The sequence below is a fragment of the Stenella coeruleoalba genome, assembly GCF_951394435.1.
Source record: "Stenella coeruleoalba genome assembly, chromosome: 13".
Taxonomy (NCBI): Eukaryota; Metazoa; Chordata; class Mammalia; order Artiodactyla; family Delphinidae; genus Stenella; species Stenella coeruleoalba.
The window spans coordinates 72,524,652-72,550,545 of NC_137159.1; the positions used below are offsets into that span (position 1 = coordinate 72,524,652).

The window sequence follows — 25,894 nt, forward strand, 5'->3', positions numbered from 1 at the left end:
CCAGAAAGCTGATGTTTAAGTTTCCAGAAGGAAAGGTGTCCTTGAAGGGAGGACACTGGCCTCAGGGCCCTGTTTGTGGGGGAGGGTACGGAGCTGTGGACTTATCAAGAGCTGAGAGGTGGAAAGCAGAGATGGGGCTGGTGCAAATCCTATAAAAGAGTTGGAACAGAGATATGGAGGACAAAGAAAAAGCGCTGGGAGGACGTCAGCCAAGTTATAAGAAAGAAATAGCAGGAATGAAGAATCAAGCTCTGTGAAGGTAGAGGGTTAGGGTTTAAAGAATTCTTTCTTCATTGGGGAAATAGAACTGAAAATAAAAGATATACGCACTTCCAAATTTATCTGGTTGAATACTGGGCAGAGTCAGACCCCGAGGTTCTAGAAAGCCAAAGGTCATCTTGTCTTTGGCTTTCTGGGTTTCAGAAAACATTGAATCAACTATGGCCCTGAGAGTAGTTCACGTATCTGGGCGGCACTTTGGAAAACCACCTCAGAAGATGTTGGTGTTCCCGTCTCTGCCCAGATCTTGCCCTTCCTTCGAGCTCTGTGCAAGCGCAGAAGCCTTCTGAGGCCGTCCCGGCCAGTGCTCTGTGTACTTGTTAATGGTCTCAGCTGTGCATGCACACGGTCATGGGCTTTTCTTCCCTGGCCCGCAAGGTGAACAGCTGCGCACAGGCCAGTGTTCCCAGAAGGCTTGTCAATTTACAGACAGGAAGTGGCAGTGTGGTTTGAGGAAAGCTGGAGCTAGCGCAGCCCTTTTTGGTCATCTGGGCTGGCAGCAACACGTTGAAAACGCCCTGTTGCTACTGCCTGGGGGCCAGCAAGCTTTTCACATGGATTTTTTTTTTTTTTAGCATCTTTATTGGAGTATAATTGCTTTACAATGGTGTGTTAGTTTCTGCTGTGTAACAAAGGGAATCTCCAAAATATGCAAACAGTTCACATGGATTTTTTAATGCAGAGCCCTCTGTGGAGAAGACCACAGCAAGGCTCTGCTGTCCTGGGTGCTTTGCCGAGTGGCGAGTAATCTCTCTCTGCGTGGTCTGTGGTTGCTCTTGGCTTTCTTGTCTAAGGTGCCCTTGATTACACCTGAGGTTATAGAGGAGCCTGGCCATTGCCGTGAGGCAGCCCTGGCTAAAAGATAGGCAAAGGAAAGGAACTCTCACGTGGGGCTGCTCCTTTTTATTTCCAGAAACACTCTGGGCCTTCCTTAAAGCACATCTCCTGCTCAGCAGTGTTGCCTGGCCCACTGATGGGAAAGCCTGCTTTCCAAGTCTGAAGGAGACCCTGAGGTCATTGCGTCCATTCCCCTGCCTTCAGGCAGGATTAGAGATAAGCTGCCCTACCAGAGGATAATCTCTTCTACTTGTAAAAGCTTCCAGAGCAGACCGGAGTCTCTCCCCAGACCATTCATTGCCACTTTTAACAACCTTCACCATCAGGAAATTCTCCCCCTTAGCTATCCTAAATCCCTTATGCTAGGGATTGAGTTCCTTTCCTTATTCTATCCTCAGTAGCCACTGCCAGGACTTCGCCTGCACTGCCTAAGAGCTCTGCTGATACCTGAAGATTGTAGTAAATCTGCCTGCCTGTTTTTTCCCGATGAATAATCCCAGCTTCTTTTTCTCCCAGGCCCTGCTGCCCGGTCTGCTTATCACTTTTGAGGCTGCCCTCTGATCCCTCGCTAAGTACCTGTCTCCCTGGAGGGGAGCCCAGAACCAGAACTTGGAGTCTAGTTAGTTCTGACCCGTCTTACTCCTAATGAGAGTCTTTCTTGAACCCATGGCCTGAGCATTACCTTCCTGTTCACGTACCCAAAGGGGGCTTGTGTGCTGGCGACAGTCTCACTCATAGGCTTATGGTCACCTTTCAGCCTACTAGCATACCAGATCATTTTTCTTTACTCCCTGGGATGTCAAGGGCAAAATATATCCCATCTACCACCAGCATCACCGTCTCATTTTATCTGCACCAACAGTGACCACTACTGGAAGTGAGGAGAAGCGACAGTGGAGACAGTTCTCTGACTGTGGCTCTTCAGGCAGGTTTGGACAAAAGCAAGTAGCCTGTGTTTGCAGGCCACTGATGACGACCAGTTCTCTTGCTCCAATTGCTTTCCTTCCTCTCCTTTTCTAGGTCCGCTGTGACCTTCTGGCCTCTGTCGCCTTTTCACAGGTGCCAGGGCCTCATATTGTGCTCCTGCTGCCTGCTCTCCCGCCTCTGTCTCCACCCCACCTGGCGTGCCTCACCCCACGACTACCCCACCTCAGGCCAGCTCCCATTTCCTGCTTACAGCAGGTCTCAATTCCAAACCACCAAGCAGGTCCCAGAGGTCTTCACAGCCAAAATGCGCTCCATCTGCACTGGGTGGAGACAAAGGTGGGTGAAACAGCCACCTTCTCAAGCAGAGTGAAGGTGAGACGGGAACCCAAGACACAGGCGTGGTGAATTGCAAACAGCACGCAGGACTTGGCCTACTGCTCCACAATAGGAGAGAGGGGTCCAAAGGCAGCTCTCTGAAAAGGGCTGAATGAGGTAGGTAGGCGTTCAGTGCACAGGACCTCAGGCCGGGGCAGAGGAGGCTTCCTGGGGGAGGTGGGGTTGGAGGGAGCTGGGTCTCGGGAAGTGGGTGTTGGACAGGCCGAGAGCAGAGGGAGGTGGAAAGTACTTGATTGGCTCATGGCTTCTGTTTTGCTCTCGCCACCCCAATTCTTTCAATTCTGTCCATCTCTAGTTTCCAGGAGAGATAGCCCTCTTCCTTTCATTCCATTAATAAATGAAAAACAAATTAATGAGCATCTGCTATGTGCTGGAACTTGTCTAGGCCAGAGGCTTCCAATACTGTGTGGTGGCACATTGGCGGCCCATGGCTGGGTTCAGGCGTGTGGGATTCTGATTCCCTTGTCCCTGGGTTGGACAGACAGGGCCGGGGCTGGTCAGGGCTCCTGGGCCTGGGGCACCTGTAATTTCTGAGCAATGCTGTTGCTTTCCCACATTGTGCTATGCAGTACTTTCATTGTCAGCATGTTCTCTTTGTGGTTGGAAGATCTGTCCAAGGCCTTGAGGTGCAGAGATAACAAGGCAGGCAATGTCCTCCTCAAGGGGGGCATGGTAGGCAGAATTCTAAGTTAACCCCCAAATTTCCCCCCCCGCCCCCCGGCATACCTGCTGGGTATAATCCTCTCCCCTGGAGTGTGGATGTGGACTGTGAATGTGATGGGACGGTCGTTCCCTGGATTAGGTTACGTTATATGGCTGATTTGACTTTCAGAGTGATGGTCCCGGGTCCACCTGACATAGGCGATCCCTTCGTGGGGACTGGGCTTTTCCTGGTGGGGTAGATTCGCAGCATGAGAGGGTCTCAATGTGAGGAAAACTCTGTTGCTGGCTTTGAAGTGGGAGGGGCCCCATGGCAAGGAATGGGAGCGGCCTTCAGGAGCTCAGGGCTGCACCTTGCTGGTGGCCAGCAAGGAACTGGGAACTGTAGGCCTACAACTGAAGGAAATAAATCCTGCCAAAACCCCACAGGCCTGGAAGAGGACCCCAAGCTCCAGACGAGTACACAGCCCAGCCAACACCTCTATCTTAGCCGTGGGAGACCCTGGGCAGACAGCTCAGCCTGTCTGTGCCGGACTTCAGCCCCATAGGGCTATGAGCTAATGAATGGGGGTGGTTTTCAGCTTCTAAGGTTGTGGTAATTTGTTCTGCAGCAGTAGAAGACTAATATACCGGGGAATACAGAAAAATGTGACCAGGAAAAATTCAAATACTGGTAAAGGTTGTACAGAAAAATAACCCCCAGGCATGGAATGGAGAGGGAGCCCTGTCGTTACTTCAGAATGGGGAGTCAAGGGAGCATCACTTCGCTAAGGTGATGTTTAAGCTGAATGTCAACAAGGACCCAGTTTGGTGAAAATGAGGGGCCAGAGCCGTCCAGGAGGAGGGAACAATGAGGACAAAGGGCCTGTGGCTGCAGCAAGCCTGGTGTTTTTAGGTGTAAAAAGCAGGTCAGTGTGGCTGGATTCAGTCTACAGGGGCAGATACCAAATCATGAAGGGCTTTCCATGACTGAACATGGAACTTGGATTTTATTTTCAATGTGAGGGAAGTCAAGGAGGATTTTAAGCAGGGAGTGACACAGCTGCACAGTCTGATTTTATGTTTATAAAAGTCCACACCAGATCCTGGCTGGAGCTTGGATTGCAGTGGAAGCCAGGGTGGGTGTTTTGGTTTAGGGAGGCTGGTGGGAAGGGCATCGCATTGTCCCGGTGAGCGTGCTAAGGCCCGGGGCCAGGATTGTAAAGGAGAGATGAGAGATGTCGTCGGGGATGGCTTTTCTCTTTCCTTTTTCCTTCTTTCTCATTTTCTCTTCATTTCTTTTTTAACGCATTCCTGTGCTTCTTCCTTCTCTCCTGATAAATTTGCACACCCTCCTCCAGTTATAGCGTCCCGGGACCAGAGTGGAAGGCACGTTCTTCCTCCTGCTGGGGGCTGAGCACATGGAATGGGTATCTGGAGTCTGGCATAAGGCAAAGGAGGGAGGACATTCCCCAGGGCCCAGCTCCTCAGGCTGGAACTGTCCCCACTCCAAGGCTGGCATCTGTGTCGGGCACCCCAGGCGAGGCCCGTCCCTGGGCATGGAGAGCCCTGGTCCCACACTGCTGAGAGTTAGCCCTTTGTACCTCAGTCCATCCCTCCCTAGAGAGACTTGAGTGTAGAAATCACACTTTCTGTATGTGTGCTGCTGGCGCCCACCCCACTCCGCCTGTAGATGGCGGGTACTTAGTAAATGCTTGCCGATCGATGATGGGAGATTTGTTCTCAAACTAGTGTTGATGGAACTGACTCTGGATAGAAACTACCATGTGCCAGTGTGGTCATTCATTTATCCTTTCATTTATTCTATAAATATTTATTAAGTGACTACTATATGTCCCACCTAGGAATAGGGGCTGTGGATACCATATCAAACAGACAGAGAGAGTACCTTTATGGGCCTCTCACTGCTGTGGCCTCTCCTGTTGCGGAGCACAGGCTCCGGACGCACAGGCTCAGCGGCCATGGCCCACGGGCCGAGCTGCTCCATGGCATGTGGAATCCTCCCGGACCGGGGCACGAACCTGTGTCCCCTGCATTGGCAGGCGGACTCTCAACCACTGTGCCACCAGGGAAGCCCTAAGGAACTTATTCTTAAAGGGGAGGTAGATTTTTTTTTAAGTATAAAAATAGTGAATCAAAAACAAAAAACAAAAAACAAAAAACCAACAAATGGAGGTAAGTGCTATGAAGGAAATAAACAAGAACACTAAATGCTTGGGCCTGGAGACTCCCAGAAGGACTAACTCCAAGTTCTGAAGGTATAATTTAATGAACGAACAAATGCATGAATCAGTAATTTCCCTGCCCCTGGATTTGCTGTATTCTGCTCAGTTTCTCTTCCCTGAGTCTGTTTCTCCTGGGAGGAGGTCTGTGAAGGGGGAAGATATTCAGGAAAGGGTTTAAAGAGAAGGTGGCAACTCCATTTTGCTTGTTGGAGTGATGACTGCAGTGCATGGGAGTGGGTGGGCCTCATGTAGGACAGAGGCTCTTCCAGTGTTAGAAGGTGCGATGGGGGGGCCTCAATTAAGAAATAGGGGGAAAGAGATGGATTAAGGGACACTTAGGGGACGTAAAGATAGGACATGGAGTTTTACTGGTTAAGGGAGAAGGAGGTGAAATCTCAAGAGTCAAGTACCATATCCAGGTCTCTGGTTTGGACAACTGGCTGGCTGGAAATGCTGATTTATTGAAGTGGGACATTAATTATAAGGAGAAAGGAGGCGAGCTTGAGAAGTTTAGTTTTCGACATGCTTTGTTCAAGGCTCTTGTCCGCTAGGAACTTGTTACACCTGCGGCTGACCTGGCGGGAGAGCTGGGCTGGAGACACGGGTGTGGAGTTATCAGTTATCCCTCAGATGCTGGGTGCCAGGAAGTGAAGGAGCCCAAGGAAGAGCTGGGCTTAAGTGGGAGAGGAGCTGGCAAAGGAAGGAGTTGCTCATTTAAGAGAGGGTTTAACTCAGGGAACTGTGACTTGGCTCTGGAGGTGGGGAAGCGGTGGGTCTGGAGCGCAGGTGATGCTGTGGTGGGAGGGCCTGGCTGCCACTGAGGGGCCCCAGTAGGTGTGTAGACGTGTGTGTGTGTGTGTGTGTGTGTGTGTGTGTGTGTGTGTGTCTGTGTCTGTGTCTGTGTGTGGTGCCCATCTGATGCTTCTATTTTCATTGCAGGTAGGAAGGGAGGTAGTCTGTTGCTTATGACTGTCCCATTTTTTTTTTTTTTTTAAGAAGTGAAACTCCAGCACAGTAAATGCTCATAGGAAGGGGCCTGCAATGCGAGAGGGGTTGGAAGTTTGGGAGAGAAGAGGAAGCAGTGGGAGGGGGTGTGTGAGGAGCAGGTCGCCTCTTCCAAGCTTTCAGGAAGAAAGGGCAGGTAGAGAGCAGGTGTGTGTGTGTGTGTGTGTGTGTGTGTGTGTGTGTGCGCGCGCGTGCATTGTGTGTTGTCTGCGTGTTGTGTATCTGTAGTGTGTGTTGTGGGTCTATTGTGGATGTATAGTGTGTGCCTTCTGTGTTTTTTTGTGTTGTCTGTGTTGTGTGTGTGTGTAAGCCAGAGGCTCAGTACCTCACACTTTGCTCCCTTCTGCATTTCCCTTGAAGCCGGAGACAAGATCTCGTACGATAAGGAAGAAGGTGGCAAACAGGTGGGTGAGTGGGGGATAGTTGAAGGAGCCCCGTGGAGAGGGAAGGGGCGTGCTGGCCGGGAGCCTCTTCACGGCCTTGGGGAGTCTGTGCACACAGGCCACAGCGCCACAGGGATACTTCCAGGCCACGCCAAGTGGCCACGTTGGGCCTGTCATTTAAAGCCCTTCCGAATCTAAAACTGAGCAGGCTGGGAAGGTCAGAGCTTTCTACTCCGGATTATCTGCTTCCTTCTTGGTCTCCCAGAAGGGAGAGAGGTGAGGTGTTGGTGGCAGAGGGCAGCCTGAGTGACTGCTTTCCTGTGTGAAGCCCACCCGGGAGTTTTTAAGATAAGCACATGCAAATCTCTCTCCATTTCTGTATTGCCTGTCTCACCACCTGCCCCTGACTCTTTCCCAAATCTGCTCCATAAATAATTAATGACTGTGACAGTGGGTTCTGTTCCTATAACCGAAGACACCTTTTGGCAGCTTTGAAACTTCACAAGCTAAGCTGCTCACCTTTGTGTCTAAAACTGTGGCTGCCGACAGTTTACTTCTGAGCGTCCCTGCATTGTGCGGGCTGCCATTGACGTCATGGCTGTAGAGCCTGAGCCGGCTGCAGAAGTGGGAGTCTGGTGACACTGTGTTCTGGGACCAGCAATGAGGGGTCTGGTGGAGGGAGTTAAAAAGGTTGTAGGGGCCAGATTCAATAGAAAATATTCCACTGCCTGCTGTATTTTAAGAAATATAATGTCTTGGGTCACATTCCTAGAAGCAGAGCTGGAGATGGGGATTCTTGAGAAAGTGATTTATGGAGGCGGTGCTCCCAGGAGCAGGGACTGAGGGAAGCAGGCTAGGGCAGGGGAAGAAGGCCAAGGAAGGATGTGGCCTCAGGTGGGCACACAGCGACCTCTGCAGTGTTCACTGTACCCTAATGGTGGACTATTCTTGCCCGGCCTTTCCTCGGGAGGTGCGGAGGCACTGGCTGTGATTTCCCCTGATGTCCCCACTTAGACCCAGGTAAGTCTGAGGAGGCACCAGCAGTTCCATTACTCTGTCCATTTACTTTGTTTCATATACTGAAGTCATTCATTCATTCATTCATTCAACAAATACTTACTGTGACTGGTTCTTCCCTTTACCCTTATATTTCTGGCTGTTTCAGGACATGTTTTTATTAAACGCTGCCAGTCACTGAGAGCCAAAGGATTTTATGCTCTCAGAAGCGCCAAGAAACCTCTCTTTTGTCTTTGAGTATCTGTTGGCCGTAGCTCATCAGTATATTCTTGGCATTTGCACCCCCTCTGAATAAGTTTACATGTCTCAGTGGGGTGGAAAAGGAAGAGAACAGGAGAGCATTGCCACCTCAGGAGGAGGGAGAAGGAAGGATAGGGTGAAGAGGGGAGAAGCCAGGGCCCTGGCTTGGCTTCTGAATCCTTCCAGCTGTTGCTCATGGACCACCCTTGGTATGGGAAAAGATAAAGAAGAGACAGACTTTGTGGATGGATCCCACCCGTCTAGCATGGATGTTGGAGAATTCAGGTGCTCGTCCAAGGCCACCCTGGGAGCTTGTTGCTATGGAAGCACCTACTTAACCCAGGGGGGCTGAGGCTTTATGAACTCATCACTGCACTTTTTTTTTTTTTTTTTTTTTGCGGTACGCGGGCCTGTCACTGTTGTGGCCTCTCCTGCTGCGGAGCACAGGCTCCGGACGCACAGGCTCAGCGGCCATGGCTTACGGGCCCAGCCGCTCCGCGGCATGTGGGATCTTCCTGGACAGGGGCACGAACCCGCGTCCCCTGCATTGGCAGGCAGACTCCCAACCACTGCGCCACCAGGGAAGCCCTGCACTTTTTATGATGTCACAGAGAGGCCATCCATTTGTCACTCACTTCCCCATGTGGTCCCAGAATCCCAGTCTGTAAAATTGAAGCTTCTGATCACTTGATCTCAAAGGTCCTTTTCAGAGGGAGAACCTCTATTGCAATGATTCCTGGCTCAAATGGTTAAGAATAATTAATCCAGGCTGAGGGGACGTGTCTACTGGCATGTCTACTGGCATGTCAACTTGGATGGAGGGACAATGGCATGCTGCTCAGGTTTTGGAGGCATTGAAATGAGGTTGAGGGGACCCACCATTGTGTTGGAACCAAGACTTACTAAACTTGAAAGACTGGAAAAATGGACAAAAACCCAAAAGATAAAATGCTACATTTTTAAAGTTAAAACCTAACAATTGTACAAATACAGTTGAGATAAACCTGGTCAATGAGCAGTTCAAGTGAAAATACATCAGAGTTTTAGTTCAGAATATATTTATGAGTTCAGTAAATACTAATTGGATACCAGGCACTGACCCAGGAGCTGGGGGCACAGCAGTGAATAAGAAGACATCGTCCTCAAATAGCTTACATTCTAGTATTAAAATGTAATACGCAATACACAGTATGCAATACAAATAAGTAGGTTATATGATACAGGCTAACAAAGGGTGGTGAGAGGAAAGAGAAAGCCTAGCAATGGTAAATGGAATGATGGGGTGCTATTTTAAATGGGGGAGGCAGGGAAGACTTCTACAAGGAAGTAACACTTGGCCCATTAGCTGTCTGACATGGTTGTTAAAAAGCTACTGAAATCCTGGGCTCTATGACGAATCATTCCCACTAGTTAGAGTGACCTGCTTGGATACCTCCACCTACTTAAGATCATGTGACTTCCTTCAGCTGCAGGGTCAGCCCTGCAGGCCAGTCCGGGCCTTTCAGGAAATTACCAAGCCAGCCTGTCTGACCTTGGCCTCATTTCAGTGACTTTGCGTCTCCTGGGCTCTTGTGAGCCATCACCCATGGTAGGACATCCTACCACTGACTACCTCCAGTACCGCTACCCAGGATCTGTGATGATATTACAGAGATTTGGGACTGGCTGGACTCCCCCAGCCCCCTCTGGCCCTAACTGGGGCCACCCACAGTGCCCAGATGACCCAGCAGCCCTGATTTATTCACGCTGAGCTCTCCCACTCCCTTCACTCTTTCAAAGTGGCACTGGCTCCAGAATAAGATTCAAAGGGAACATTTTCTGTTTTATTGATGTTCATCTTCCTAAGTTTGCACCATGTGTGGCATAAATGCTAATTATTCTGGGGGGGGGAATTTTTTCTCCCAAACTTCTCACCATTTCATTAATAATGTAGCAAGGGAGACAACGTATTCTGACGACTTAGTCAGTCCCAGGGAGGCAGCCTGGGCCTTGGAGCACCCACGTTCTCCCTCCCGCAGACTCGGGCTCTCTCTCCGGTGGGTTGCCGAGGCACTGAGAGCAGAGGGCAGGGGGAATTATGTGTGAACAGAGAGATGAGAGGCTGACCTTCTGTGTTTAAAGGTTAAAACGATTTCTTGGGAAATGGAACAAACTCACTAATCAGAGCTGTTCTGAATTTTTTCTGCAAAAATTAGACTCTGTGACTCTCTTCACAAGCTCTGTTTGTGAGGAGATACACACACACACACACACACACACACATTTGACAACTGAGTCAGGTTCAACCTAAATTCATGGAACACCTACTAGGTTCACAGTCCTGGGATGAGTTAGGCTAATGGGGACACAAGGAAATAAATCAAAACCCGTAGTCACCTATAACTAGAACAACAGGAACATGCAATGAGCCATCTTTCAGCTTCATGCTACTTAAAAGGAATAAGATAGTTATTCCAGGGATTTTGTAAAAAGCAAACAAGATCAGGGCCCATCGTGGAGTCTAGCCCACTTCCACAGCCGTGGCACTGGTGGTGAAGTAGCCCTCAGGATGAAGGTCATGGACACAATGAGATCTTAGGCAGTGGGCTGAACTGAAAACAGAGGAATGGCTTGGAACACAAGAGGCAAACATGGACCGAGTACATTCTCTGTGTCCAGTACCATGGTGGTCACTTGAAGATAGAAGCAAGTCGGATGCAGCTTCTAAAATATAATCCCAGTAAAGGTAGAGACCTTTTCTCTCTTGTTCTCTGCTATATTCCCAGAACTAGACTGGCAGTTAGCAGAGGAGACATCTTTGTCTCTTTGCTGGACACAGCCAGGGTGGCTTTCACTGCTGACACTGCAATGCTGGGCACTGGGCACTGCCACTTGAGCCTGGACATTGCTGTCCCCACCCTCAGCAGAATGAACTCTGTGCTGTGCATCCTTCTTCATACTGCTGGCTTCAGATTCAGAACCTGACTTGGGTTCATCTGACAGGGGAAGCTGAGGTCACCTCAGGCAGCCTGGACCTTAGCTGCAAGGGAAGCTGGGAACATGACCATTTGGTTTGTATTCTCTTCGCACAAAACTCATGAGGTGAGGGCTTTGTGAAACATGGGAGGGCGTCCAAAGGTGTTAGTGGTCAAGAAGAAAGATTAATGATTGTTACAATAGGATAGGTAGTCCTAGTTTGCCAGGGATAAAGTTGCAGATGTGGTGAGAGCAGATTATGTAGAGCTTTGTATATCTTGTTTTAAAATTTGGACTCTTACCCATAAACAATTGGGAGTCACTGGTGGGTTTTAGGCAGGGGAGTGACATGGTCAGATTTGCATTTTAGAATGATGACCCTGAAGGCAGAGTGGGGAGGATGGGTGGGAAAGACTGGAGGTAGGATGACTAGTTGGGGAGGGGGGATGGGGAGAGAGAGAAAGAGAAAGAAAGAAAGAATGAACCTGGGAGGGCAGGTTCTCAGAGGAGAGGAAATCTTGAGCAAAGAGGAGGCTGCGGTCCTGAATGAGGGGAACGTTTGCCATTTCCCAGAGGCCAGAGGGAAGAAGGTGCAGCTGAAGGTGTCTGTATGTGCAGGTGATATGGTTTAGGAAGCTGGGGAGTTCATGCCTGAGGGACACATTTTCCGAGTTCCTTGAGCCCCAGCCCAGCCTTCCTACATCCTCTTTATGGATTGTTTTTCTCTTTCCCTCCTCCTGTAGCTCAGGGTTCAGCAAACTTTTTCTTAAATGGCCAGATGGTAAATATTTTCAGCTTTGTGGTCCACGAGGTCCCTGCCTAGACCCTAGGGTTGTGGAGCAAAAGCAGCCATAGACATTCGTACCTGGAAGGGTGAGGCTGCGCGCCAGTAACTCTGCTTACTAAAGCTGCCAAGCCATAGTCGGCTGACCCCTGATCTACCTGATTCCTACTCATCCCGACCCTCTGGTAGATGCTCTCATTGCCTCTGTCCTTTTCCTTCAGAATGCTCATCTCCGCTCTAATTAATTATTTGTCCAATTACGTGTTTAGCACTGATTCCCCTGTTCGAATTACAGCAGGGGCTGTGTCCATCTTGTCCTCCTGGCTTCCAGAGCTGGCACATGTGAGAACCAGCATGCATCTCATGCTCACGGTGTGCCAGGCATCGTTCCAAGTGCTTCACATTCATCAATTCGTTCAAACCGCCCAGGGATTGCTCAGTAGATAGATACAGCTCTTAGCCCCCTGTTACAGATAAGGAAGCTGAGGCTCAGAGAGGCTAACTAACATGCTTGAAATCACACAACTGGAAAGTAGAGGGATCAAGATTTGCACTTAGTCTGGCTCTGTAACCACAATGCCATTGATAAGTTGCTGGTGAAAAGTGAACCAAGCGAATAAGAAGTTCAGTTCCTCATCTGGTAGAAAAAATGGCAGGGTGAGTAGGGCTTCCCAAGGAGGAGGATGGAGACCTGGCATTGTCACTGTGGGGAAAGGAAGTGGGATCTGACTGTGGTCCAGGTGAGGATGGAGGACTTGTATGGAGTTTCCTAGGGATGGATGCAGCATGTGTGTCCGGGAGGAGCAGCTGAGATCTAGGTTGATGCAGGTTGTGGGTTTACCAACAGGTTATCTGGGATCAGAGCAGCAGCAGTTGGAGCCTGGATGAGATCACTCTTTGGTTCTGATTTTGGCGCTTACTGACCTTATGACACAGACGCATGGCCTAATTTAGGTGAGCCTTAATTTTATGTACAAATATGCTGATGTTTATAAGATCTATGCTGGTGTTTTGGTGACTGGAAGAGCAAATGCATCTGAAGGTGCAGGCCTGTAATAGGAGCTCAGCAAATTGGCCCTGCTCTCCCTTCAGAAAACTTTTTGACCCTGAGGCTCCATGAGGGCAATATCTGGTCCAGGATGCTCAAGCCATGCTTTGGGAAGCTGCACCTCCTCCTGCCTCGCTGTGTGCCTGTGCCCCTCTCTTTATGGCCGCAGCAAGTGTTCTCAACCAGGTAGCACCTAGTACAGACTACGTCCTGCCTGCCATGTGCTCTGGACCCGTTTTGATGTTGTATTGAGGTGCGTCTGTGGGTGTGTGTCAGGAGAAGTGCCCAGCGCGTGCCTATGCTTTGGGTGAAGGAGTGGGCACATTCCCCTGTGTGACACGCACAAATGTGCATCTGAATGTATGTACATAGCGTTCAAATTACAACCTGCAGTTCCTTGTGGTGGAGATGAGTTTCTTTCATGATGTGATGAACAACTAAAAATAAAAAGGCGACTCTACAACCGTGTTGGTAAGTCTTCAGAGAATAGGAATCATGGTGTGTAACAAACCCAGGGATCAAACAGATTGCAAAGAGCTGAAAGGACAGGTCATATCTAATAAGATGAATTTTAGTAGGGGCAAAAGCAAAACAAAGCAGGTGGGTTTTTTTTTTTTCGAGATTGATATAATGAATTGGGCAAGTCCACGTACAAGAGGCTGAATAACAGATTACTGGGTGAAGAAGCCCTGGAGGTTTGGTTGACTGGAGCTCATTATGGGTGAAAGACTGCAGGGTTGATCTGGGCCTTTGCCTCCTCTCTTCCTCCTGATTAGGTTGCTTTCCTCTTTTATTATCATCAGCAAATAGTGATTGAGTGTGTAGTATGTGATATTTGCAGAAGGAATTAATGAAATATGAAATTTAATCTTTGACTTTCATATGTTTTAATTCTTTCATTCATTCTAAAACTATTACTGAAAACCTACATTGTACTAAAATACAAAAGTGAATAAAACATAGTTCTTAAAGAATCCACAACTTATTCGGGAAGACAGGATCAATACACAGGAAAAAATGTCTAGAATACAAGGATATATAGTAAGTATATGATGGGATACAAATTCATGAGGTCTGTATGTTCAAAGTCATTGCCTCTCCCCCAGAACACCAAAGAGAATCATGTGGTCTCTACTTTGATCTTCCCCGCTGTAGTAAAGGAAGAAAGAAAGCCTCATGGGCTGGGGGACAAAGAGGCACTTTCTGGGGAGGGGTTGAAAAAAGTGCTGTGGGAGTCCCTTGGGGATAGGAAGGACAGTAACGAAAGAGAGTTTTAATAAATATGACTCTAAACTATACTTTTGGAGACCTTCTCATGACTTTTGAGAAATGTGAGTAGAGAATGAAGTTCCTTTTTAATTACTTTGGGTGGTTGAGATTTTACTTCTTGAAATCAGCCCCACTCTGAAATAGAACCTCTGGTTCCAAGGGATGTAGATAATGCTAAATATGTAACGCCATGATAGCCTTCGTGGTGGAGACGAACTGGAGCCTGATTTCCAAGGATGGGTGGGAGAAGCCAGGCAGAGAGAAGGGTAAAGGGAGGACGTTGCATAGTGGAGGGCTAGGGGATGGTGTGGGGAAAACAATAGTGGAGGTGCTGAGGAGGGAACACTCAGGGCATCTCCAGAGGTCAGTGCAGAGGCCCGTGTAAAGGAGAGTTTGGGGATGCTAGCCCCACCCATCCCCTCCTCTGGGAGCTGTCCTTCATCCACCAAGGCTTTCTCCTATATTTCCTGTATAAAGTGTCTCCAGAGAATCAGTCAGCCCAGTGAATGCAGTGATGGTGTGTCCCTTCCTATCTCCTTGGCAGTGTTACCTCTTCTGACAGCAGTCCTACTGCTCTCTATTTGGGTCTTTCCAACTGCAGACCTGGGTATAAGAATCCTTGCAGCTTATTTTCACTCATAGGAAGCTTCCTAAATGACAAAGGGCTATTTCCTAAATGACAAAGACAGAATTCAGAGCCACAGAAATGCATAAAATATTTATAATGAACCTGAGAGTTTAGTTTAATCACATACATCTCTTTCCTCTTGTGTATTAATTAATCCTGATAAATCCCTCACCTCTTTTTTTTTTTTTTTCCTCCTTCTACACCTAAATCGCTCAGAAAAGGCATGTTTGTGGAAGACAAGCTGAAGGGGGTGTTTCGGGATCATCTTAAAAGAATAAGCCCTAAATATTTCAGATGGAGTCGTGAGTGTAGCAGATACATCATCAGAGAATATGATTATGTTGACTTCAAGAGAAACACCCATTTTTATGTACTTGAAAACTGCCCTGAACTCACTCTGGTCTCTGAGACCTTCTCTGTTATTACAGAAGACCAGCAGGATGGGTTGGGTTTGAATCCATCAAAATGGAACCCTACGCTCTACCATCAGTACCTACTAAGTCATAACCAAATTGTCTGGATATATTATGCTAGAGGATGAGGAAAGAATGGGGAGAGGTGTCAGGAATTATGATTCCCTTTCATAGCTCTGGCAACTGCAATAAATCTTTTTCTATAGTTAGACAATGGGTTTTACCCTGCAGATGAAGAAAACCAACACCAACACAATCCATCCACCACTGAGATGAGCTGCTGCAGATGAATCTTAAAAGGCTTCACTCTGTATTTTCTTCTCATTTAGATTCATCAAATTTCCCAAAATTCCCAGAGTAGTTTTTGATGTAGTTTCCTTACTCTGGTGATTTAACTCTTGTTCAAAATGAAACATTATTTCTGACATGCATTTCCAGGGAAAAAAATAACCTGATTTGGGAGGCAATGTTTTAGTGTTTGGGCTGCTATAACAAAATACCACAGACTGGGTAGCTTATAAACAACAGAAATTGGTTTCTCACAGTTCCGGAGGCTGGGAAGTTCAGGATGAAGGTGTCAGGGTGGTCGCATTTGGTGAGGACCCTCTTCCTGGCTCATAGCCGGCAACTTCTTCCTGTAACCTCACATGGAGGAAGGAGCAAGGAGTCTCTCTGGAGCCTCTTTTATAAGGTGCTAATCCCATTCATGAGTGTACCACTCTCATGACTTAAGAACCTCTCAAAGGCCGTATCTCTTAATACCATCATCTTTGGGGGTTAGGATTTCAGCATATGAATTTGGGGGGGACATAAGCATTCAGACCATAGGAGGCAAATAATACTGATAGGGAGACCTTGGAAGAGACATTAACATCATCCCTAACTTCAGATTTCTCCAAGTATGGTGAAACAGATCTGGGGGTCTGGGCAGGCATGATGTGCATGAAAAAGGACATTTATTTCAGTACAACTAGAGAGGCACGTGCATGGGGTAGATGATGGGAGAAGCAGGGGCCACAGCACAGAGGACATTTTGTGCCACTAGTTCTCAAGACAGGCTGCTCATGAAAATCTCTTGGGGAGATTAAAAAAAATACCATTGTCAGGTCCTGTATCAGAATGATGTTTTTTTTTTTTTTTCTTTTTTGCGATACGCGGGCCTCTCACTGTTGTGGCCTCTCCCGTTGCAGAGCACAGGCTCTGGACGCGCAGGCTCAGTGGCCATGGCTCATGGGCCCAGCTGCTCCGCGGCATGTGGGATCTTCCCGGACCGGGGCACGAACCCGTGTCCCCTGCATCGGCAGGCGGACTCTCAACCACTGCACCACCAGGGAAGCCCAGAATGATGTATTTTTAATAATTTATGCTTTAGGGTGAATTAATTCAATTAGTTCACTTTCCTTCTAAACTCTAGTTGAGACTACTGAATAAATAGTTTTGTTTGGGGGAGTTAATTAACCTTGGAGCATGGATTAATTAATTAATTAAGCAACCACGTGTGTGTTATTTTTCTAGGCAGTGTGTTAAAATGAAGAGATAATGAAGTCCTTGTCCCATGCTTTGAAGAGTTCACCCACCGGTGGAGGATATAGGCAGATAGACAGATATTTTGTCATACTGTTCAAAAAAAGTTCTCTAGGCAGAGAGAACCCTGGTTCTTTTGAGTAAATAGTCTTTTATCCTCATACTTTTGGCTCTTACAATGACCCTTGGACACCAACCACCACTCTTGAGTCTTGAAGGTCTGTGTTCTGGTGAGGGGTGGATGGAGTGAGGGGATAGAGGGTCTTTCCACATGTGGAGCACAGAGGCAGTTACAGGAGGTCATGTTCTAAAGGGGTGAAAAGGCCAAGTCAAGAAGCTTGATAGAGTTTGACAGCCAAGATTGGTATCAAAGAGAATGGAAGAGAATTGAGAACTAGGGTACTAGCGTACGGGAACAATTGGAACCGGTTGGCTAGAGGGGACCTGGAGATATTCTGGAAGGATTGCTTTTTTATGATTTCTCCTAACAGCTGACATAGGCTTGGCAGGTGCATTTAAAGGGCTGAAATAGAAGGGGTACTAATTGCCATATGTATTACATTGTCTCTTTGGGAAAATGCTTCTGTGTTAGGAAAGGAAGTAAGGTGGAACCCAAAGACATTTCGATTCGTAGAAAAATAGTGGCATTATTGATGCTTTTCCTTTGCTTCATCAAGTACATGGAATGACAAGGTAGCAACGTGATATGATTACTTGACTTTTCTGCTTATAGGGAAGGAAAGGAGAACTCATTATTTCAATTACCATTGGAAATATTTCAAGAATATGTTAATCTACTTTCCTGCCTTGGTAATAGAGTGTAGTGGATATAATGGAATATTTGTTTCCCTGAACCTCAGCAGCCTCACATTTTGATTGTTTTAATCACACATCTCCTTGTGTTATTTAATAATTATATCACATATGAATCTTACCTTCCTGCTATGGTCTGAATGTTTCTATCCCCTCCGCCCAAATTTATATATTGAAATCTTAACCCCCAACGTAATTGTATTAGGAAGTGGGGACTTTGGGAGGTGATTGGGTCACAAGGGCAGAGCCCCAATGATTGGAATTATGCCATCCTCTGAGGGCACAGCAAAACGGCACCATGTATGCACCAAAAAGTGGGTCTCATTAGACACCAAATCTGCTGGTGCTGTGATCTTGGACTTCCCAGCCTCCAGAACTGTGAGTGATAAATGTTTGTTGTTTATCAGCCATCCAGTTTATGGTATTTTTCTTACAGCAGCCTGAATGGACCAAGACACTCTCCAAAGAGTCCATTAATTCCTTGGGAAGCAGAACATGTTTCCTAAATCTTGACCTTCCCTACAAAACCCAGCCCTTTGGCTTGGGCATTAGCAATGACCCATGAAGAGCTATGAATAGAACTGGGATGATCAAGGAACATCAGTCCTTTGGCTATTGCTATGGTCTGAATGTTTGTATTTCCGTAGAATTCATGTTGAAACTTCAGCACCCAAAAGTGATGGTATTAGTAGGTGGGGCCTTTAGGAGGTGACTAGGTCATGAGGATGGAGTCCTCATGAATGGGATCAGTGTCCTTATAAAAGAGAGCTCCCTGGTCCCTTCCACCATGTGAAGCCACAGAAAGTCTGCAGCCCAGAAGAGGGCCCTTACCCGACCGTACAGGCACCATGATTCTGGACTTTGAGCCTCCAGAACTGTGAGAAACAAACTGCTGTCTATAAGCCACCCAGTCTGCGGTATTTCATTATAGCAGCCCAAACAGACTAAGACAGCTCTTTTAGTTTCCTGATGAATGAGGCGCTACGGATGCTTGCTTAATAAGGGATGTTGATCCATCAAAGAGGGTAGAACTAAGGTATTAAGAGTAGAAATTGCAGCACGTTAAAAAGTAGAAGTTCCTTGTCGAGACGTTAGGAGACCCTCTTAAAAGTAAATTTATTAGTTGATTAAATGTGTGTTTTTTCTCACTGGAATCCAAGTCTCTGAGATCTGAAGAGACAGGAGTGCCTGAGGGCTCCTTTTTTTGATGGGTACATACTGGTGAGCCTTGGAGCCCGTTGTGCAGTCATGACCCACCTGGGCGGCCCACTTCCCCTCTGAGCAGAGGTTTGTCTGCTTCAGCTCCCTCCCAGCTTGGTGAGCACTCCTGCTGGCAAAGGTTGGATTTCGCAGCTAAGTCTAGACTTGGGAATCTACAGGGAGGAAGATTTCTTGTGGAGGAAACATTTTTTTAATGTAAACGGTATTCTGGCTGAGAGTTCTTTTTCTACTGAAGGAAAATAAGACTAGTGCACTGACATCCACAGTGTAATGATTTTATATCTAATCCATACCACAGGCCATATTGTGCAGGGCCCAGGAAGTGCAAACTGTGTGTGGACTCAAACACACACAGTCATGCAGCAGAGGCACATTTTTCTCTCTAGAGTGTGGTTGAATTATCGTTGGGGTATAAGGCAAGAATCACACTGTGGTCTGGCCTTCACTAATCTGTATATCTTTCCTTGAAGGAAGGCTTTAGCTGTTCAATTTAGTTTTATTTACTTAAGATGTTGTGTTTGAACTTGGCCTGCATGCCTAGAAGCTAGAAGGACATGGAAAAATGTGTGCGTTCTAACTAAATCCCAAAGCACATCACATCAATTCAGACATGGACGGCTAGGGACCACCTTTTACTCCTAGAAGCCAGTTAGGGTGGAAAAGAAAGCTCTTTCTTTCCACCCTTGAAAACATGGAAAAGGAAAAAAAAATGTTTAAAAGTGAAATTTCATACAACAAAATCTTGTATCCAAAAATATAACAAAATTTCCAAAAGGATATTATAAGCAAATTTCCTTTTGCATTGGTTTCATTTCAAATTATTCTGTGTCCCTAATTGCCTGCTAGTTTTAGTTTTTGTTAACTCAAGAATATGCTCTCACCCCATCTGATTTAAGTAATATTAATCGAGGCTTTCAATTATATTGAATAAATATTTATTGTGGTAAAAGGAGAGAGGGCATCTAGAGAATCTGTTTATTAGGAACATTGCAAAGGTTTAGCTTTTCCCTCTCAACAGCAGTGCTTAAAGAACAACCTTCCAGGGCTTCCCTGGTGGCGCAGTGGTTGAGAGTCCGCCTGCCGATGTAGGGGACACGGGTTCGTGCCCCGGTCCGGGAGAATCCCCCACATGCCACGGAGCGGCTGGGCCCGTGAGCCATGGCCGCTGAGCCTGCGCGTCTGGAGACTGTGCTCCGCAACGGGAGAGGCCACAACAGTGAGAGGCCCATGTACCGCAAAAAAAAAAAAAAAAAAAAGAACAACCTTCCAGATTAATAATAATAAAAAAAAAGAGGTTAGTTCTCTCCTAAAATATTTCAAATAGCTGATAGTTTATAAGAGTACAGATTACTCTGCAAGAGATTGTCTAATGATTAGAGTTCACGGAAAAAGAAGCTAAAATGTAAAGAAAAATAGGTTTGGGGTTTCCATAATGTAGAAATTATGGGAAAGATTAAATCCAGTTTTTTAGAGGTCAAGTGAATCAACATAATTAGCATGCAAAAGCAACCAGTGATTAAATATCTAATGTTTTATAGGTTTGGTATAATGTCCAGCAAACCACATGTGCTTAGTAAATTTTAAATGATATCAACAATATTCCCTTGCTGCTGACAGACAGTTAATGTTTCCAGTTTGGGAGGCATTATTAATCCTTTAAGTATGGTTATTTCACTGAGTGAAGAGGGGAAAGGGTTCATCAGACAACAGTGGTGGGGTGGAAATGATGCTTCTTCCCATAATGATCAGATGTCTTGCCTCTCATTGGGATAATCGATTCTAATATTATTAAGCAAAGCCCCATATATCTGCCCTTGCATTTTTCTGATACAAATACAATATACCTACCACTGCTCAGTATCTTTCATATGTGAAGTAATAAAACTGCTTCAATATGAAATCTTGTACTTTACATGTAGATTGGATTGCTATGGGCCATTAGACTCTTTACATAAACAATATATTTTGTTTAAAAGAAAACTGTGCTCAGTTTAACATTCTGAAAGTTCATAATGTGCAAAACCACCTTAGCAGAGTAAACGGTGTCAGGAAGGAATCTGGCATGGCCAACCGAGGCACGAAGGAGCAAGGAGCGTTAACTTCTAGTAAAATAACTTTTCTCCCGTGGGTGGTTTTAACAAGATGGCTGCCAACAGGCGAAAGCTCACTAATGTCAGGTGCAATTAAAAACCTTAATTCCAGGATCATTGTCTGAAGCATTCACAGTGTTCCATGCTGAGGGGCTGAGGCGGAGAATCCTAACCAAGGCAGCAAATGATTTGCCTTTCTGAGAAGAGAGCCATTTCTGCACAGAGAGCTGATGACATATTGAGGCCATGTCTGGCAGTATAATATGATGTCACAGGATCCATTTTTGATATTAGATAATAGCCTTCATTCTGGTAGGTCAGTATCTCATTCCTCAGCTTATTTATCTTCACTGTGTAAAAAATCTGCAAACCAGGATTTGTAGACAAACCTCACCCGAGTGCACTGCAGTATTTGCATCTTGGGCTCCTTTGCATCACTGATCCTTGTGCTCTGCCACAGCTGTCTGAGTAATGGCTTTTTTTCCCTTTCTATCTGGGTTGGCTTTATTCCCAGATTCCAAATGAAAGAGACAGCATTTTACTTGACCACCCCATTCCAGCCGTTAAATACTGTGCCTTCAAGCTCCGATGCTCTAATGGTCGATTAAAGTTGATAACAGTCTGTCCAGTTTCCATTTTTTAACAATTCAGCCTGCTGAAATTGTAATATTGTGAAAATCTGAAGTCTACAGGACCTGCCTAAGAATCTGTCTGGATGTCAACACATAATAAACAAGGGGGAAAAGTAATGCCAACAGGCCTCAGCATTTGCAGAGCTTGGGTTAGCTACGTAGCCTAGCCACGTTTGTGTAGAGTAGAACTAGCTGGTAGATCAACTGATCTATCAAACAGGATGTGGAATCGAGACACTCGAGGGGTCATTCACAGCTGCAGAAGGCAGACATCCTCAAAAACTCTCTAAACCAATGAATGACCTATGCATTCCCTTCCCTACCTGCCTTACCAAGAGGTCAGTCTTTATTTGGTCTTATTAAAACCCTTTCTTAACTTGTTCGGCAGACACATAACTCATAGCTCCTGGACTTTGTTGTTAGGGATGTTGTTGTGGGATGAAGGGTTACAAGGGTACAAATCTAATTGAAACAGTTTTGAAAATCTGATATCTCAGGGGATCAGAATAAAATAGTTTGAAATAATCTCTTTTCAAACCAACAGTGGTCTTTCTTGAGCCTTAGAAAAACAAAACTAAAACCAGGGATTCTGAGATGGATTTGTAGACCAGTAGAACTCTGAGATAAGCAGTTTGATCCCAGTCTTCTAAGTGATGGAAAAAAATAACAATTTCACCATGAGCCATGCTCCCTCTGTTTGTATTACGCAGACTCTACTGAGTTCCTTCCATTGTATTAGTCATCTTGCTTTTCTCAGTCAGGCTTAGATCCTTTATCTGAACGTGGATGACCTCCCAGAGTTCTCATCTTTTAGGCTAGTCTCATTTTTTTCAATCAGTTGCTTTGCTCTTGGATGCTTTTTTCATGTTGGGGAAGCAATTGCCCATTTTCTGAGTCGTTGCTGCTAAAATAAGTGCAGATGGGTCCCTCCGATTCTGAGAAATTTATTACTGTTGATAAATATGACATTTCTGGGAATGTGGCTTCAATCTCCTTTTTCCTAGGCAGGTTGAAATGATGACCAAAGAACCTAAAGGGCCAAATATTTAGTTCTTCATGTTATGACCACATCACAGAGCCTGTGCTTACATTTTTAGACAATCTTTTCATCTAAAAACATGGATATTATTGCTTAAAAAAAGACTCTAACACTATCAAGCAATTTGAACTCTGTCTTTTGTCCACTTCATCTTTTTCAGAGGGGTCTTTGCTTCAAGGGCAAGGAGTATTCATGTTTTCTCATATGCAATGAGATAAAAGAAGAGTATGCAGAAATTTAACATCAAAAATTGATATGACTCCAGAAGTTTTCTTTCTCCTGTTTTTGGACGGTGGTGCCATAAAGTCTGCCCCCTGGCACATAAGCACTGATGATATTTATCTTTATTGTTCTTTTTCTTCATATTAATGCAAATGTTGGTGCTTAATGTTTATTGCTGAAATGCTTTTGAACGCTGGGAAGCCCAGACTTCTGACAATGAGTGTGAATTAAAGGGGAGACATACTCTGTCTTCCGGAAATGTCTTCATTTCCTAGAATTAGCTATTGATGTTTGCCGGGTACAAGCTTTAAGTCACAAACTTTCTGCCTCAAAAATCCATTTCTGTTTACATGTTTTATCTAGTCTCTAGTCCCTCTCTAGTCTCATCAATCTTCTTCTACCTTTCTGGAAACCCATGAAAAAGCCTGGCACATTAGATGATGATGATGATGAAGATGATAGTAATAGTAATAATAGTAGCAACTAATATAGCATACGCCAGATAGTTTTTTAAGCACATTACAAAGATTAATTTATTTAACCCTTATGACAACTTTGTGAGCTAGGTACCATTATCCTCCTTGTTAAACAGATGAGAAAATTGAGGCACAGTTTGGTTACATAACTTGCCCAAGGTCACATAGCTAGTAAGTGGTCAGGTGAGATTGGAACCCAGGAAATCTGACCTGAGGGTTTTCTGCTTAACTTATCCTCTGGGTGAATGCATTAGTTTGCTTGGGTTGCCATAACAAAATACAGGTTGGATGACTTAAACAATGGAAATTTATTTTTTTTAAGCTAGGATTCCAGCATCAAGGTGTAGGCAGGTTTGGTTTCTTCTGAGGCCTCTCTCCTTGGCTTGCAGACTGCCATCTTCTTGCTGTGTCTCACCTGGTCTTTCCGCTGTGTGTGTGTCCCTGGTGTCTCTTTCTGTGTCCAAATTTCCTCTTCTTATAATAACACCGGTCAGATTGGATTAGGGCCCACCCTAATGGCCTCCTCATTTTAGCTTAATCACCCCTGTAGAGGCCCTATCTCCAATTTGGGCCATAACAGTGAACTTCTGAAGACTTGTTTTCCTGGCCTTTGAGTCTTCTGCCTGGCATCATTGTTGGGTATCTCTTTTTCTTCCCTCTCTACCTAGCATTCTACTCTGCTTACTTGCCCGGACCTTCTGCCCACAGAGACCCATACCTTGCAGACTTAGTTCCCCCTGAGAACCAGATTAAGTCTCATTTAAGAGCCCATTTCTATGATCTATGATGCCTGGAATGAGGTGCTGCCCAGAGCCTGCTGTTGGAGTTAGTGAGGGATGCTTAGGTCTTCTGTGGGCCTCAGAGTTGTAGCATTTCCCATTTTTATTGGGTGTGCTTGGTTGTGAGGTTTTAATCCTCAGTTTTCTAATTCTCCTTACACATTCCTTATAGGATGTGAACTCTGGCTTCAGTGTCAGCTCTTTGTTCTGCTACTTCAAAAAGTTCAAAATCCCTTGGTCTAGATCCAGCTCTGAAGTGCTCTCCATGGTTCTTTAGGTGGTGATTGATAATGCAAAGTGAGTGGGAAGGAGAAATTACAATAGGAGATTAGAAGAAAATAGAAAATAATTAGAATAATAATTAGAAGAAAGCAGGAAATTATAAAAGTCTGTTATGTAATGTGTCTTCTGGATGGGAGAATTTATAGGAAAGTGTTTGAAAAGCCCTCAGTGCTCTCCAGTGTGAGGTGGCGTTATTATTATAATTGTTGCATTTGCTTTATTATTCTCACCTCAAGATTCTGGTTTCTGTCAAAGGTGAACATAGAAATAAATCAGTAGGTGGACTGGAAACCCAGAAGTCTGGGGTGCTGTTGAACCACCATGAATGGGGAAGATGTCTTCTTGGAGCTTTTGCCTGACCAGTGAGTGTCCTGAAGATCAAGGGAACATTCAGCCCAGCTTCATGAAGGGGCAGCTGGAAGATGAAGGAAAAGACCCATCTGTGCTATAAACGGGAGGAGAGAGCCCATTCTCAAATCCAGGCCATGCGAGACTAGTTCAAACTGCAGGGAAAAGGCACAGGCCACCAAAACACAGAAAAATTCCAACCTGGCAAAGGGGTCAGAGAGAATCAGAAACACTCTTGCAAATACAGCAGAGAAGGAGGTGAGGCTAGCAAAAAAATAGGACAAGTAATAAGTGTGAAAGGGGATTGAAGCTAGTAATGACTCAAAAATGACTGAGCTGCCGAACCTATTTAAAAATCCTCTTAAAAACAGAAGCAGAGAAGAAAAAGAACATGGATAGGAGTGGCAAAGGGATGACCTTGAAGAATAATTAAGCCAAAACCAAGTGAGGGGCTATTTTGCAGCTCAGAACATAGAGAAATCAGTGTGGGATGGCAGGATTCCGAAGGCATTAAGGGAGCTTGTGCTCTCTAAGCTAATTAGTTCACACACTTACAGTTATTTTGAGGAAAAGTAATAGGGATCTAAGGATGCTAGGAAGAGAGGGGAATATAAAAGGTGGTTTCAATCTTAAACCAAGACAGAAGCCTTATGGAAATGCAGTTCAATATAGCTGATGTAAACATGCAATGGGGATGTGAAGGAGGGACCCCGGCACCCAGAGGGTAATGGGATCGTTGGCAAGAACCATGATTGATTTTTGTTTTTCAAGAACAAAGCAGGCCCAACAATTGATTTTTTCTTGTGCACAGGAATTGGCCGAATTTTAAAGGATAGCATAAATCTTTGAACTTTACTTACACATTTGGCACCAGTGTTCACATCATTTATTTCAAAGCTGGGGTAGCTTGGCTGTATGGGCCCTTGTCACACGGATTAAGAGTGGCCAGAAGACCAAAGCAAAGGAGGAGACAGACAGCAGTTTATCCAGCTCATGGTTGGGTGGGGAGTAAATCCTTCAGGTTAACGAAGCCTTCAGGTGATTCTCAACTGGGGGATTCTGATGATTCCCTCAGAATGTGAAGTCCTGAACAATGAGATGAGAAAATTGTAAGATGAGGTTTGGCTGAGGGCAAAACTACTGTCTTAGGGGCTTCCCGGGTGGTGCAGTGGTTGAGAGTCCGCCTGCCGATGCAGGGGACACGGGTTCGTGCCCCGGTCTGGGAAGATCCCACATGCCGCGGAGCAGCTGGGCCCGTGAGCCATGGCCACTGGGCCTGCGCGTCCGGAGCCTGTGCTCCGCAACGGGAGTAGGCCACAACAGTGAGAGGCCCGCGTACCGCAAAAAAAAAAAAAACCCAAAAAACGAAAAACTACTGTCTTAGTAATGTAACGGGGCTTGA

At 45.9% G+C, this 25,894-nt stretch overlaps 1 long non-coding RNA gene across 2 annotated transcripts in view; it reads left to right on the forward strand.

Moving 5' to 3' along the window:
• Positions 1-25,894, forward strand: part of LOC307196012 — a 281,422-nt gene that overhangs the window by 197,762 nt on the left and 57,766 nt on the right. The gene's annotated exons all lie outside the window — the stretch shown is intronic.